This window comes from Lygodium microphyllum, chromosome 19 (assembly GCF_053477565.2).
Source record: "Lygodium microphyllum isolate KBCC chromosome 19, Lygodium_microphyllum_v1.1.10, whole genome shotgun sequence".
Taxonomy (NCBI): domain Eukaryota; kingdom Viridiplantae; phylum Streptophyta; class Polypodiopsida; order Schizaeales; family Lygodiaceae; genus Lygodium; species Lygodium microphyllum.
Window position 1 is genome coordinate 72,596,901 of NC_141153.1, and position 13,175 is coordinate 72,610,075.

Sequence of the window (13,175 nt, forward strand, 5' to 3'; positions counted from 1 at the left end):
ATGAGGATAAAAACCAATTGTAGAACTCTAGATTGTACTGGAGTGTGGCACACTCATCCAGTACTCGTGGCAGCTTACTCAATAACGATAGATATTTTGCAATATCGAGTAGCATGGTACCTTGTCTGAGTCTACTAGCAACATGTAACTCCTCCTTAGTGAGAACCTTATCAGCCAAAGAGTTCTCTTGGCTAGTTCCAGCTAAGTTCGTACCCCGAATGGTAGTTAGCACTCGAAAGGAAGTTGGTGCCACATAGGTCGGGTCTCTTTGAGACCGCCATTTGGCCAATTGCTCCTCTGAGACTGTCATAATTTGGGCTCCTAGTTCGGCCATTGAAACACGGTTTTCAAACCAACATTTTTCAAATTGACTTCGACCCTCTAATTGTCACTTTAGTTGCTCTATCTCTAAGAGATTTGGTTGGTAGAGCACACCATTGAATGTTATAGTTAAGCATAGTTCGTCGGCTTCCTCGTCAGAGGTGAGTTGCATGCATTCATGTAGAAGCCTGTCATAGTGCTTGTCAAGATGTTCTTGCTCTTTCCAGGATAGGGGAAATGGCAAGTATTCTTCAAGCTACTCCTTAGGGATTGCGCCCATGTCTGCAAGGACATAGACACGTGTAAACACCTTGAGCTTAGCATCCAACTCAGTTAAGCATTCTGGACACTTCTATATTCAACGAGGGCCTGCTCGGTTGCCATCTCATGCAAGGTTCGAGGAGTTTCCCTAGGCTTTAGCATAGCTGGGGGCTCAGGCATAGATGAGCAAGATTGATCAATGCTAGGATTGCTTATGCTCTCAGGATTTGTGCATTTTTCCTGAGGTTTTGTTGCTATTGTGTCATGGTTCTCCTCGGATGCGACTGGTATAGATTTGTCACCCTGTTGTGACAATGTTGTATCCACTCTTGGTTGGCCAATGTGAGTTCTGTTGTCAGTGGATTAAGTGTTGTGAGTAACTGTGCTGATGATGATGGTTTCTTTGACTTATCAAAACACACGGATGTGTCTGAGGTTTCACCAATGTTAGGGGAGATGGAAATGGGTTCATTGGTGGATGGGTATGATGTTTTATTCCTTAGCTCTTCAGTGCTCTTGGTCTCGATCTTATTGGCATCTACCACCACTTGCAACTGCCGTTGTTTTTGTTGTGTTGTTCTCTTTTTCTTGGGCAATTGCAGTGTCTCCTTTAAGGACTCAGGACTCTAAGCCAGGTCAGTCGTTGATGTGCTTGGCTGGGCCTTAACACTCTCTTTCTTTGGTGTGATCTCATGGGATTTAGCTGCGACTTGCTGAACAGCCTTGCTAGGTTGATTGGTCAGATGCGTCCTCTCCTTGGCCACCTCTTTGAGAGATTTCTCCTCAAGCCTAGGCTTTAGGTGCTTTGGAAGTGTTGGAGGTGTTAAGGATGTTGGTTGCAACGTCTCTTCCATAGGTGAATTGCTAAGGACATATTCCGCAAGGGGTGTTGTCACGGCCAAAGGCTGGCTGTTGTGATCCCTGATTGGAAGTAGTAGCAGCTAGTTCAGTGGACCGACTACTATTAGTAGATTGTAGTGTTAGGTCCTTAGGCAGATCAGAAGTGGTTGTGTCTTTTGTTGTCCTTTGAGCATTCACTTGTGTAGATTGAGCATCAGTTGATCTAGTCACATTAGGTTGCACAGGCATATCCTTGGGCCGAGAGTTAGGGGTGGTGTCATGTCTCACCTCTTGGACATTTGAAAGCTTAGATGGAGATAGAGGTTGGGATTGAGTAGCTGTACTTGACGGCTACTGTTGTGCTTCCTGTGTCCATTTAGGAAAGGAGGGTGTAGGAGATCTGGGACTCTTAAGTGTCTTTGACACTGGCTGGAAGATTTGCTCGAGGCTGTTAGATGATTTTGCCATTTGCTTTGTTGAGCATTTAACCTTGCCATGAGCAATGTTGTGCTTATGATGCCTGTTATCCTCTTGGGAAATCAAAGGCTCCTCCGACACTAGTGGATTTTTGTTACCCTCAATGATTACATCTAATATCTGCTCGTCAAGCATGCTAGGCTGCGGATCTACCCTTCGAATAGTCCCATTTGGTTTCTTGATTTCGATCGTAAGGGGCTTGGTCACTCCAATGTTTTTGACTCAAGACTTGGTTTTTCATCTAGATTTTCTCCTACGCTTCTTTGCTCTTGATGCGATCTGGTCTTTAGCTAATAGAGGAGGTTTAGCAGGGGGTTTTGGTACCCAAATCCATCGGTTACCTGCATAATACCCTTGAGCACGTAGTGACGCTTTGGATATCCATTGAGGTGTTGTGCTAGCTCTCCATCGGTGCCTTCGTCTATAAGGCTTGGGCTTCTTTCGTGGTCTCCTATGATGTTTGTGAGTCCCAAGCCTACCCTTGGCATTTTCTCCTGACTTTATTGTTTCAAGCATGGCCTCACTCACTGGTTCTCGTTGTTCAACCTGTGATTGTATCAACTCTTTGAATAGGTCCTTGCTCTCATTACTAGGCTTGCATGTTATGTCAGCACCTTACTTGCCTTTCCCTCGAGGTTCGATGAGGTCACCCTTGCTAAAGGTTATGACTATCCTCACACTTGGTAGTGTCAAGTGTATCCTCTGTGCTACATAATCGGCCTCACACTTGGCCGCCCTTTTGAAAGGTTGTCCAAGGAGGGTTTCCTTTCCACAATTAGCACTATTTGGAGGGACATGGAATAGGATAGGCAAGCTTTTCGTTTCAATGGTTACAAGGATTTTGCACTTCCCCACGAGTGCTTGTGAGTGTCCCCCATAAGGATTAAGAGTTGCATTAGTCGGTGAGCTCTGGTTGGCCTAGTAGGGTCCATGCTTCATAGGTCAAGCTATTAAAATCTGCTCCATCATCAATCAGAGCATCGATAGTGTGCTCTCTTTTCGTGGTGAGTTTGCCCCTAAGATAAGTAGGCGTTACTATGTTTTCATCTTTCGGGTCTTGGCTTATAAATTTAAGCCTTCTGACAAATGCCCTTGAGCCCCCAACTACATGACCAGATGTGGATTCCCCACTAATGTCTTGGATCATCTGTGCAGTGCTATTCAAGGTACATCTATTGTTAGAACTGTCATATCTAGTCATCCTCGCAGTTGTAGCTTGATGTTGTTGATTTTCGCTTTGACTAGATGCAGTCTGAATGCAACACATACGTGTTTTTGCGGTGTGGCCTTTTTGCCCTTGTTGGCTAGATTGGCCCATTGAGGTTCTAGGGTCTCTGTTTGTCTTTGTTCGGGTGTGGGCTTTCAGTTGCTCTTTTGCAAGTGAGAATCCATGCTCGTGTAGAGCCATTACTACACTAGGTCTGATTTGGAGGACTTGTCACGGTGCGCGTTTTCTCTCCAACCTACTTGGGGGAGGTGCGGAAGGGGCAGCCCCCTCTGCGGGGGTCCGAGGGGGGGGCAATCCCCCCTGTTATGATAAATGCCATGTGCGATTTGAAGGACCGTTTGTAGCTAAATTTTGAACTACTTGCTCTAAATTTCAGCCCAGTGATCGATCTATGATATGGTTTCGGCTCTATATGGTCTCTCAGTCAGTTTTAGGGTCTACAGGTTAAAATTTGAAGAATCTAAATTCGACCCAACAGGTCCGAATTGCAGGGGCCGAATGCCTGATTCGGCCCGTTCGAGGGCCGAGGGCCGAATGACAAAGGGCCGAATGTAACTGGTCCGAATGCCAAATTCAGCCCGTTCGAGTGTGGTTGTCCGAGGGCCGAGTGGCTGAGTGGGCCGAGGACTGAGTCAAGTGGGATGAGTTGGCCGGGCCGAGGGCCAAATATTAAGTTGGCCCGAATGGTTGATTTGGACAGGCCAAGCAGTGGGTGTCCAAGTAAGATGGGCCGAATGGTTGATTCGGCCGAGGCCGAGGGCCAATTCTGGGACTCGGTCCAGAATCACAATCACTCGGATGGGCCGAACGCGGTGCGATTTTGGCCAACGCAGCAATGAATCACTCGAATCACATGATTTAGGTTATGGCCTGTTGCACACACCTCCAGATCAAAGCTATGGGTGGAGGGGAAGAGTTGTATATACCTAGAATAGCCAATAAACTCCAAAATACAAATCGCCAAATGAATCAAACCCTCACGCCCTGTTATGACAGCAGAAACCCTGGTGCTTCTTTTTCTTATTTTTCTTTGTTTTTCCCTACCCTAATGCATCCAAATCACAAAGCAAATACCTACACTACTCCAACATGCTTTTCCAAGTCCAAAAACCAAAAACCTACTTGCTAAGGAGATCGAATACCTCTTCAAACTCCCTCGCTTCCTACCTACCTAGCTCAAGCACTGGTTCAGGAAAAACGCTACTTCAATGCTCGATTCGAAGCGTACAAGTGCTCAAGGCTCTAATCCATTGGTCCCGGCAATGGAACCAAAATGTGGGAGATTTTGCTCGACCGCCAAGACCCACAGACCACTTATTGCTACATGCGTTCCAAGCCGAGCACTAATGGCTACCTCTCACATAGCCGACGTGCCTTCCATATCTACAAGTGTAGTGAGCTTATCTCCATGCCGATCGAGTTATCTCCTCTCCCGCACACTCCTTGGTAGCTCACGATCCAAGTGCAAGCTTCAAGCAAGCTCCATCTTCAAGCTCCGTGCTCCAAGCTCCATTGGCACAAGTAAGAGAAGAGAAGAGAAGAGAAGAGAAGAGAAGAAGAGAGGAGAAGATGGAGAGCTTCTCCTCCCCGGTCCCTCACCCTCACACACTCACTCCCTCACACTCTCACACTCCCTCTCTCAAGCACAAGCTCAAGCAAGCAAGAAGAAGAAGAAGAAGAAGAAGAATAAGAAGAAGAAGAAGAAGAGAGCCACTTTTGGCCACACATAAGAATGAGTTTCTCATTCACTTTTCAACTTTATATACAAAACCCTAAATCCCTTTTGGGCGATCATCCCCTTATCCCCTTTTTTACATGGCCAGCCATGGCCTAGGCCATTTTTCCCATTGTCCTTTTATCTTCCTAGTTTTCTTCCTACCACCCATCTACCTTTACAAATTGCACGGGTGAGAGCTCGACACTCTTTAAATTAAACCATGATGCGCTTGCGCTCTTTTACAAAAGTTTGGTCTTGCACTTTTTCTTGTGCGCCGTTTTCCTTTATTTAGGACTTTTATACACTTCTTGTGCTTCTATATTTTTCTTGGCGTGCCTTCGTCTTCCGTTTCACTTTTGCCTTGGCCTTTGTCTTCTGCTTTATATTTTCCACCTTATTTGTCTGATGGTTAACACTGAGAGAATGGAAGAAGAAGTGATATAGAAGAAGATGAACAAGATAAATGCTTGAGCCCCCATATCCGATGTGGACTACTCTCCATTGCGCATCTCTCCCCCTCTCTTGTTAGTTGGTATTAAAGCAAAGTGAAGTTTGTCATTGTTGCTGTCTGATGACACTAATCGGCTAGCTTCCTTTTCTTTTTCCAGAGGGAATGCATCATTTTCTGCTATCAGGCTGCTTTCACTTCCACTAAGGCAAGTTCTACTTTCCTTCTATTCTTGACCTCCAGATCAAGGAGTGCCTACAGCTCGGCGACATTTTCTGCAATTCGCTGAGCTTCATGTCATGCTGTTTTTGAGGCTGCTCGCTCGGAAAGAAGCCATGCTCTCAAGAACTGGATAGTCATGGTGGAAGCATCACTATGGAGGACCTGATTTCTCTCTGAAGATTGACCATCAATGTCCGCCATAGCTTGACAATTGACTGTCATCAGTTTGTGCTCTCTAGCCCCAACGAATCAGGCTGTTTTTGTCGTTACCCTTACCGTACTTGTAAGCAATGAAGCAGTTTAGTTATAGAGTGTAAGGTGAATACGTTAACAGGTGGCAAAGGCTGAAGTAGCTTGAGGCAGTAATACAGTTCACAACCTCTACAAGAGAAGTATCTTCGTTCAGGTCAGGATGGGCCAATTTTTTAAGGGGAATGCAGACATGATGAGCTGCAGCAACAACTGTCAAATGTGAGCTACATCAATTACTGTCAAATGTGGCAAGAAGGCATAAGACAACAACAAACCGACTCAGCAGACTGATATGATGAGTTGCAGCAAACAACAACTGTCAAATGTGAGCTGCATCAATGACTGTCAAATGTGGCAAGAAGGCATAAGACAACAACGAGAACCGACTCAGTAGACTGATATGAAACCATTCTAATTCTTATCAAAAACCTTGAAAGCCTCTTTCAGTTCTTCCTGAGAGTCTGTATCCTTCATTTTGTGAGCCATGAGGATCAAGAACACTGGAAAGTCAACAACTCCTTTGCTAGCCGCATCTACTTCGTTAATCATATCTTGTAAATCGGATTCTGTCCCAAAGACCACATGACAATACCAAGCTCCTTAGTGGTAATGGTTCCATCTCTCTTCTTGTTGAAAAGGTCAAAAGCCTCTTTGAACTCCTGAATTTGCGTCTGTTGTGTTGTCTTTTTGCGACTTGTGAGGGGGCCTTGACATGGCATAAGCCTTAACACTGGAGGAGATTGATTTTTGCTCTCTTTTTTTTTTGGCAAAATTTTTGTAGCTTCAATTTGATATGTACTTCTAGCTTGGCACAAAAAATTGCATAAAAATTACAAGAAAAATGGTCAAATTTACACCCGTGTTTTGATGCATTTTGGGTCATACAGACATCGTGTGGGATCCGATTTGGATGTTTCTTGTTGGGAACTGAATGTATGACATGTTGGCATCATGGATGGATGCATATGATAGTTTTTGGACACATGTATGATAGTCATATTATTGGGAGCTATTTTTACATGCATTTTTGGGCTATTTTTGATGTTTTTTGGGATTTTTTTGGTCTCACATTGGACCATTGATGTTCTGGATTGGGGCATGCTATTGAATACCATTTGTGGATAGTTTATATTGCTGTTTTTTCTAAATTGGTAGTAGCCATAATGTCTAACACGGCACAGATCGCTCAGATTGTAGGAGACAAATTGACCAAAGACAATTAAAGTGTTTGGTCTTACAGGATGGAGAATTTTTTGATTGGGTAGAGGTCAATGGGACCTCATAACAGGTGATGATGAATGTCCAAAAGTGCTTGAACATCCAAGTAAAGAGCAAAAGAAAGCATACAAGGATTGGACAGGGAAGAACATGAAGGTTTTGCATTGGATCTCCATATGTATTTCAAAAACCTTGATTCCTCATATAAAAAAGGCAAGTACTTGTAATGAGGCATGGGAAATCATAGAAAAAATGTATGGAACATGTACAGAGGCTCATAAGATACAACTCAAGTAGAGATTACATGGTGCATGGAGAGGCAATCACAGTATCAGTGACTATGTGGCAGAAATCAAGCAAATTGCAGAAGACCTTGCATCCATTAATGCACCTGTTGTTGATGATGATTTAGTGTCAGTGACACCAAATGGACTTGGACTAGCTTTCAAATCTTTGGATACCTCTATTTCAGTTGAGAAGGCTCTATGCTTGACTTTGAGGAGCTTATTGGATTGCTACTTGTAGAAGAAATCAAGTTGGGATTGAATGCATCTAGAAGTGGCAAAAATGTAGGTGGAGAGAGTGTTTTCTATCACCAGAGAGGTCGTGGTAGCTCATCTAGAGCTAGAGGCTCGTGGTAATTATGGTTTTGCTCAAGAAAGAGGTAACTTTGGTCATGGCGACTTCATGCATAGAGACAAGGGGAGATCTTTTCCTAGAGGTAGAGGATGGTCTAGTCCTTCACGGAGAGATGGCACTTGTCATTATTGTGGGCAGTTCAGTAATTTTGTGAGGGATTGTTATCATAAACAGAATTCCAGGTCTACTAGGGATCGTGGAAGGGCCCAATATGGCAATTATGCAGGCACTTATGGTGGTACAGGTTATGGACCTAGAGGTGGATCGCCTAGAGGTCGCCTATTTGCTATGGAGCACGTACTTGGGAGCATGACTCACTCTCCTCGTGAGAATGATTGGTTTTTGGATTCAGGAGCTACAAACCACATGACTCATCATGTTGAGTGGTTTGATAGCAAGAAGTAGATGCAGAATGAGGAATATGTTGCCATTAGTGATGATACTTTACATAAAATTACTCATGTTGGTAGTGTGCCACTTGTGACTAAAGATGGGATTGAGAATAAGCTTGGTGATGTACTTTATGTGCCCACAATAACTAAGAACTTAGCATCGATTGGTCAAATGACAGATCAAGGATTGCAAGTGAGATTCAATAAGTTTGGATGTTTCATTGAGGAGTTCCATAATGGAAGACCTGGCAGGGTGATTGCTCGTGGTAGAAATAAAGGGAGATTATTTGCTTTGGATGCATGTACTCCAGTGATTCAAAACTGTATGTATGTTGAGAGAGGACATGGGCAAGATAAGGATGTAGAATTATGGCATACAAGGATTGGTCATGTCAATTTGCAAAGATTGAAGCAAATGCAATCAAGACAGATAGTCCGTGGTCTTCCACATTTTGGATATGTGACTTTTGATCATGTATATGAGGCTTGTCAATTTGGCAAGCAATCCAGATTTCCATTTCCAAAGAGGGGGAGAATAAACAGCTATCCTTTGGAAATTGTACACTCAGATATTTGGGGCCCAAGTCAGAATGTTTTCATGAGCAGAAGATGTAGATTCTATATCACCTTCATTGATGATTTTAGTAGAGTGACTTGGGTGTACTTTATGTAGCATAAAAGTGAAGCATTTGAAAAGTTTTTGGAATTTAAATCTATGGCTGAAAAGCAGTTTGGATGCTACATAAAATGTTTGAGGTCAGATAATGGTGGAGAGTACATGTCATATGAGTTTTGTGACTTCTTGAGAGATCATGGTATCAAAAGGCAATTGACATGCAGGTACACACCTCAACAAAATGGTGTGGTTGAAAGGAAGAATCGGATCATTGTAGAGGTTGTAAGGGAAATGATGAACCAAATGAACATGCCATTGTCATATTGGGCAGAAGTAGTGCATACTGCAGTTCACATTATGAATAGAACACCTACAGCCTTGACTCATAATATGTCACCATATGAGAAAATGTATGGCAGGACACCCACTGTTGCATATCTTAGAGTCTTTGGATGTGTATGTTATGTTCATGTTCCAGATGATTTGAGAAAGAAGATGGAACCAAAGGTTGTAAAATGCATTTTCCTTGGATATCCTGATGAGAAGAAGGGATACAAATGCTATGATCCAGTGAGTAAGGAAGTATACATAAGCAGGGATGTCAGATTTAGTGAATATGAATCATGGTATATGCCCAAAATTGTAGTGGATGTTGATTCCTATGAAAGCAGTGATGATGATGGCTATGGAAGGAAAATTTCAGCAAACAACAAGGCTGAAAATCACCATGTGGAAGATGCTTCAGGACCTCAAGAGAATGTGGAAAGCAATGGCAGTTACAGTCCATGGAGTGGTAGGTTAAAAAGTATACAAAGGAGTGGAGAAGTTGCGAAAGGAAAGAGATCTATGGCTGAAAGTTCAGAAAATGAATCTATAGATGATGAGTATGGCATTCCGCATGTTAAAACACTTGGCACTAGAAGTGCAGGAAAGTATATTCAACCACACACTAGATCAATTGAGACACATGGTAGTGCACCTCAATTGAGAAGGTCAGAAAGGGTAAGGTATCCAGTTGATAGATTCACTTATAATGGGTTCATGAATATGCATTATGCATACATGGTTTCTTATGTACAACATGTGGAGTCTACTTGCTTTGAAGAAGTAGTAGAGAGCAAAGAGTGGAGACAAGCAATGGATGAAGAGATAGATGCACTAAGGAAAACTTGGGATTTGGTGAAATTACCTCATGGCAAGAAATCCATTGGATGTAAATGGGTTTATAAGGTCAAATGTAAGTCGGATGGTTCCCTTGAGAGGTATAAAGCAAGGCTGGTTGCAAAAGGATATGCACAAACTTATGGTTTGGACTATGAAGAAACATTCAGTCCAGTGGCTAAAATGACGACAATGAGATCAGTGATTGCTTTGGGTTCTATCTATGGTTGGAAGCTTTATCAAATGGATGTGAAAAATGCATTTTTGAATGGCAACTTAGAAGAAGTGTACATGGATCATCCAGAGGGCTATGTAGATCCAAAATATCCACAGTATGTATGCGGGTTGAAGAAGGCTTTATATGTATTGAAGCAAGCACCAAGAGCATGGTGTGATAGAATCATCAAATTCTTATGCAGTATGGGATTTTAGCAGAGTAAAGCTGATTATTCACTTTATGTGAGGCATACAGAAGATGGTATGGTTGTTGTTGTTGTCATCTATGTTGATGATCTCATTATTACAGGTACACTTGAGAAGGAGATTGCTGAAGTCAAGCATGGGTTACATAAAGAGTTTGATATAAAGGACTTTGATTTGTTAACATACTTCTTGGGTATTGAGGTTATTGACACCCCTCATGGTATATGGCTGATACAAAGGCAATATGCATTGGAGATGTTGGAAAAATATGGCGTGATAGGATGAAAACTAGTTGATACACCATTGGATCAAAATGTTAAGTTGATGGATAATGGATCTTATGTTAAGGATGTCACTATGTTCAGAAAGATGGTTGGTAGTGTTATCTACTTGACCATTACAAGACTAGACTTGAGTTATGCTGTTGGATTGATAAGTTAGTTTATGCAAAAACCATGCAAATCACATTTGGATGTAGTGAGAAGAGTTCTTAGGTATGTGAAGAAGACACTTGGTTATGGCTTGTTTTATGAAAAAGGAATCAAGTCTACATTGTTTGGATACTCAGATGCAGACACGGGTAGGTAGCTCTATGGATAGAAGATCTACTAGTGGCTATGCATTCTCATTTGGTTTAGCAGCCATGGTAAGTTGGAGCAGTAAGAAGCAACCTACAATTGCTCTATCAAGCACTGAAGCAGAGTATAGAACCCAATCTACCATGCAAGGACAAAACACATAGAAGTGCACTATCACTTCATTAGAGAAAAAGTCATTGATGGAGAGATTGACTTGGTCCATGTGAAAACAAATGACCAAGTTGTTGATATCTTTACCAAAGCATTAGGTAAAGATAAGTTTGAGTACTTCAAGAGTGCACTTGGAGTCTTATGTGTGCAAGCTCATTCTGAGCTTGAAAGGGAGTGTTGATAAATATGACATATCCTAAGTCATATCCTGTGGTTGTATGTATCTAAAGTACAAACATATGTAAAGTGTCCTTAAGTTGAGGATATCTATCACTGGAGGATACCACTTATAAGAGACTGAAAGAATGCAAGAAGAAGTGAGATAGAAGAAGATGAATAGGATAAATGCTTGAGCCTCCATATCCGATGTGGACTACTCTCCATTGTGCATCTCTCCCCCTCTCTTGTTAGGATTCCGGAGGGAAATGAATAGTAACAGGAATTGGGGAAGAAGGCAAACCACACCTCAGTGGTGATTTTGGAGCCGTGTGGGTCAAAGACCTCAATGAAGGTGGGGGGGGACTCACATCTTCTGTCCCATTGTGTATACATGCCCTTTTCTCAGGGCAAAGAATTACCATGAGAAGCAATGGGAATGCGCAGCACCTTGCCCGTAGACTTGGGCAATGCTCCAATCTCCCCATCCATCAAATCTAGCAATCTCGAGAAAGAGATCCGGACCAAGCACTCATGTGCCAGAGTATCACAACTGGAGAAAAATGGGGGGAGGGGGATCAAGGTAACATGTAAACAAACTCACCTCTAAAGCCAACTGTAGAACCAAGCATCCAATCTCTCTCCTACGTCGAGTCCACCAATACCAAGTAGATGCCCTGATCGATAAAGTGGAACTCTTGTAGGGTAGCACCAGGTGAGCACGTCTACGAAAACCACCTCTCAAACTCGTCTTCTTAGGGGATGCACCCTTTGAAAACGAAGAATGCTCCTGCCAAAGCGAAGTCACCACATCGATACTTGCATTTTCTGTAGTATTTAGTGAGCAATCAGAGCTCACTAAAGGCTACAAACCCTTTGAGTTAGCCACAAGAAAATAAGTCATAACACCCTTAGCCTTAGCCTCAAGAGCTGCCAAAGCCGAAGATCAACAAAAAGAAAAAGTCAACAAAAAGAGAGTAAAGATCCCAAATAGATTATGTGCATCTAGACCCCTTGCATCTATGATTTTTGAGATTTAGGATGTGACATGCCTTGGCTAGTTGACTTAACCCCCTTGCCTATCCTCCCCTACCTCAAGAAATCAACGAACAACAAGAGTAGGACATCTTGGGGATGTCTGCTAGATCTATCTTTCTAAATCTCAATGTACTATGCATCCAATCACCAACTCGATTCTCAAGTGTGGGAAATGTCATGCCAAGGAAAAGAGGTTTTAAGAGAAAGAAAAAGAAAAAATCAACAAAAAGAGAGTAAAGCTCCCAAATAGATTACATGCATCTAAACCCCTTGCATCTATGATTTTTTGAGATCTAGGATGTGACATGCCTTGGCTAGTTGACTTAACCCCCTTGCCTATCCTCCCCTACCTCAAGAAACCAATGAACATCAAGAGTAGGACATCTTGGGGATGTTTGCTAGATCTATCTCTCTAAATCTCAATGTACTATGCATCCAATCACCAACTCAATTCTCAAGTGTGGGAAATCTCATGCCAAGGAGTTCTTTCAACTTGTCATTAGACCAACCTCTCAATTTTACTTTCATGTGCACCTACTGCACTGTTATGTAAACATACCCTCAAGAGAACACAACTTTTATCACACCCTAGAGAGAGCACAACTTGTAAGTAAACCAAGGATGCAATCTAGCGACATTGATAGCTACTTATTCTTTACTAGAAATAACAACTTGATACATTTTTCTAGGCATTGAGTTTCACATATCTTCAAATGAAGATCACATATTGAACTTTAGGAGTCACCATGGCATACAAAAATTGACTAGTAAGGGAAGCAAATGTTAACTGCCATAAGAGAGACGTTACTTATGGGAAGCTAGAGTAGAAGCAAGGAAAAGTAAAGAAGATTGAAGGATGCCACACTCGAATTCTTTGGATCATGATAAAAGTTAGACATTTTTAATGTGTTATAAGACACTCTAGTAATATTTCTGAATCATTACTTATGGATGACGATATAATCTACGGAGATATTCTATTATAGATATAGAGAGAGCTAAGCTCACTCCTATTTG